Consider the following 4,072-nt stretch of genomic DNA (forward strand, 5'->3'; position numbering starts at 1 on the left):
CGGCGCGCCAGCGCCCGGACGCGCGCCGCGGCCCGCCCCGCCGGCGAACCCGCCCCGCGCCGAACCCCGACCGCCCGGCCCGCCCCGGGCCTTCTCGCGCCGCTCCGACCCGCGGGAGCGGCATCGCGGACGAAGGCACGGCGGCGAGGCCGGCGGCGAGGCCGGCGGCGACGGGGCGCCGGCGGCGAGGCCGCGGCGCGGCCGGCCGCATGGCGGCCCGGCGCGGCGCCTGGGGCGGGGAACGGCGCCACGCGCGAGGGACGCCCCTCGCGGCCGCGGCCGACCCCGGCGGCCGGCCCTTCCCGCGACGCCGCGGGCAAGGAGCCGGGACCGCTGCGCAGCTTTTTCGCCACTCGGATGGAGCGCGAGGCTTCGCGTCTCTCTCTCTCTCTCTCGGCTCGCTTTTTTTTTTTTGGCCCGGGGCCCGCGCCCCGGTGCTTCGACACTCGGCCTCGCGCTCGACACGACGCGCGCGCGGCGCGCGGGAACGGGGCTCGGCCGGGGCTGACCCGCCCCCCCAACTAAAGCCGAGAAAAACCCGCCCCGCCGACCGGTCGCGGGCGAGCGACCGGCCGCCGGCGAGGTTGGGCCGAGCGGGGCCCCGCTCGCAGGGAGCGAACGCCCCAAGCCCGGCGCGTCCCCCCACCGGGCCGCGCGGAAAGCACCGGACGTGCTAGAGGAGGCAGCGACCCGACGAGGCGGGCGCGGCCCGGACACCGAGGCCCCTTTTCAGCCGGGGCGCGGCTCGCTCTGCAGCAGGCGGCGGAACGGCAAAGGAGCCTGCGGACCGGGCTCTGGGCCACCCGCGTCCGCGCCCCATCGCCTTCGGGCACACTTTCGCCCTTCTTTCTCTCTCTCTCTCGTCTCTTTTCCCTTCTCGCGGCTCAGCTCCAGCCGCACCGCCGCCCGGCGCTGCTCGCGGCCGGCACCCACACGGGCGCTCCCCGGACCGGGGCCGGCACCGGCACCTCGCGTGGTTTTTTCAAGGACACCTGAAGGCTCGCGGGGCCACGCGGCCGTCACACAGCTCGGGACGGTCAAGACGCCCTTCCCCAGGCCAGCGGGAGGGGCGACACCTCGCCTGCGACGGGAAGCGAATTGGAAAGGAGACCGCCCTGCCCGAGCACCGGACCCTCCCCGCCGTGGCTTCCCCGCCACAGAGAAGCCTCGGAAGGAGAGCCGGCCCGCCGGGGGCCCTCTCCGACGCCACCCGAAAAGCCACATCGATCAGCCGCGGCTCCGCGCCGACGGCGACAAGGGCCCCACGGCCACGCTTCCTGGGACAACAACGGCGACGGCCGCCCAGCCCACCTGCCCGTCGGCTCGCTCGCTCGCCTCAGCAGCAGAGGAGCGCGGGGGGTGCCGCCACCCGCCCGCCCGCAGCCGGCAACGGCGGGACTGGAGCGGCCCGGGGAGAACCCGGCCGAGCGTGCGAGAAAAAGTGCCACCGACCTGGCGCGGCCACGGGCCACCGGCGGCTTTCGCCCGGCCTCGCGGCGGTCGGCTTGCCCTGCCGGAACAAAGAAGGCCGGGGGACGGCACGACAAAAGAAAAAGGCACACGGAGGCGCGTTCGCAACGCCCCGTGCTAGCCACGGGGGCCACGGGGCCAGGGGCCCGCAGCGGGGGGGCCGAGTGACGGGCCTCAACTGCCTCCCCACCACGGACTCACCGGCATCCCGCCTCGCGCTGTCGTCGCAACGCTCCTCAGTGCCGCGGCTTAGGGCCGCCAGAGAAAAAGACACAAGGCCCGCGGAGGAGGCCTGGCGGGTGCCCCCCACACTCCGCCCGCCTCAACCGAAAGCAACCGACCCGGCAAAGCGGCAAAGCCGGCCCCGCCCGGCACAAGCGGCTCAGTCGATCCGGCCACGACCGAGGTAGGCGAGGCGCCGCCGCCTCGCCCAGGACCAGTCCGGGGGGCTCTCCGTCGGGTGCCGGGCCCGGCAAGTTCAAAAAAAAAAAAAAAAAGAACTAGGCCCAAAAATTCTGCCCGCCACAAGGCGGGTCCCCGGCTTAAGGCCGAGGGGGGGGGACGGCTTCTCCAACGCGGGCCGAGCACCGCCGCCACCGCCGAGGCGGACCGACGGGCCCAAAACCGCGCCCGCCGAGCGGGCCCCCGGCTTAAGGCCGGGCAGAAAAGGGACGAGGCGCCGCCGCCTCGCCCGCCACCGGTGCCCGGGGGGGGCCGCCCCCCCCCGTGGCCAATCGACCGGCAGAAGCCGGGCCGGAGCGGGACACGCTGCTCGCGGCTTCTCTTTCTCTCTCGGCAACTCTCTCTCTGGGCTCGCTCTCGCTCTCTCGGCTCTCTCTCCCCGCCTCGCCTCGGGGCCGGCGAGCAGCTTTCTCGGATCGTCTTTCGCCCCCTTCTTGCTCTCTCTCTCTCGGCCTTCTCCGGATCCGCTCTTGCGCGGCCCTTCTCTCTCGCCTCCGCGGATCCGCCTCTTTCGCGCGGCCCCTTCTCTCTCGCCTCGCCAACTGGACCCACTTTTCCCTGGGAAGGACGGGAGCCGGGACACAAAGGCACGCGCGCTTCGTCCCGGCTAGGCGGCACTCGCTTGGCCCTGGCGACCGCACGCGCGGCCGCTCCGCTCCGCCTCGGACGCAGGTACGGAGTCAACCTGCGGGGATGCGGCCCGTCACCTCGCTCCCATAAGACGGACAGACGAGTCCAAAGCCGGCCAGGCCTCCAAGAGGACCAATGCAGCTCGACCGGGGAGGGGCGCCAACGCAGGCCGCCTCCTACCATGACGCAGCCGGAGGCGGCCGACAACAGCGACCCCTTGGTGAACTTCCGCAGACGGCCGAGACAACAGGTCTACCCGGCCGGCGCCGAAATTGCACTAAGTCCCGCCGGAGCGAGGTAGACCTGATGTCCCCGGCCGGCGCCCGCCACCAGGGGGCAAGGCCGGCCCCCGGCGGACCCCGGAGCGAGGTAGACCTGTTGTCCCCGACCGGAGCCGGGGTAGACCTGATGTCCCCGGCCGCAGCCGGGGTAGACCTGATGTCCCCGACCGGAGCCGGGGTAGACCTGTTGTCCCCGGCCGCAGCCGGGGTAGACCTGATGTCCCCGGCCGCAGCCGGGGTAGACCTGATGTCCCCGGCCGGACCCGGGGTAGACCTGATGTCCCCGACCGGAGCCGGGGTAGACCTGATGTCCCCGGCCGCAGCCGGGGTAGACCTGTTGTCCCCGACCGGAGCCGGGGTAGACCTGATGTCCCCGGCCGCAGCCGGGGTAGACCTGATGTCCCCGGCCGCGGCCGGGGTAGACCTGATGTCCCCGGCCGGAGCCGGGGTAGACCTGATGTCCCCGACCGGAGCCGGGGTAGACCTGATGTCCCCGACCGGAGCCGGGGTAGACCTGATGTCCCCGGCCGCAGCCGGGGTAGACCTGTTGTCCCCGACCGGAGCCGGGGTAGACCTGATGTCCCCGGCCGGAGCCGGGGTAGACCTGATGTCCCCGACCGGAGCCGGGGTAGACCTGTTGTCCCCGACCGGAGCCGGGGTAGACCTGTTGTCCCCGACCGGAGCCGGGGTAGACCTGATGTCCCCGGCCGGAGCCGGGGTAGACCTGATGTCCCCGACCGGAGCCGGGGTAGACCTGTTGTCCCCGACCGGAGCCGGGGTAGACCTGATGTCCCCGGCCGGAGCCGGGGTAGACCTGTTGTCCCCGACCGGAGCCGGGGTAGACCTGATGTCCCCGGCCGGAGCCGGGGTAGACCTGTTGTCCCCGACCGGAGCCGGGGTAGACCTGATGTCCCCGGCCGCAGCGGAGGTAGACCTGATGTCCCAGGCCGGAGCCGGGGTAGACCTGATGTCCCCGGCCGCAGCGGAGGTAGACCTGATGTCCCAGGCCGGAGCCGGGGTAGACCTGATGTCCCCGGCCGCAGCGGAGGTAGACCTGATGTCCCAGGCCGGAGCCGGGGTAGACCTGATGTCCCCGGCCGCAGCGGAGGTAGACCTGATGTCCCAGGCCGGAGCCGGGGTAGACCTGATGTCCCCGGCCGGAGCCGGGGTAGACCTGTTGTCCCCGGCCGGAGCCGGGGTAGACCTGTTGTCCCCGGCCGCAGCCGGGG

Source organism: Agelaius phoeniceus, unplaced genomic scaffold (genome assembly GCF_051311805.1).
Source record: "Agelaius phoeniceus isolate bAgePho1 unplaced genomic scaffold, bAgePho1.hap1 Scaffold_109, whole genome shotgun sequence".
NCBI lineage: Eukaryota > Metazoa > Chordata > Aves > Passeriformes > Icteridae > Agelaius > Agelaius phoeniceus.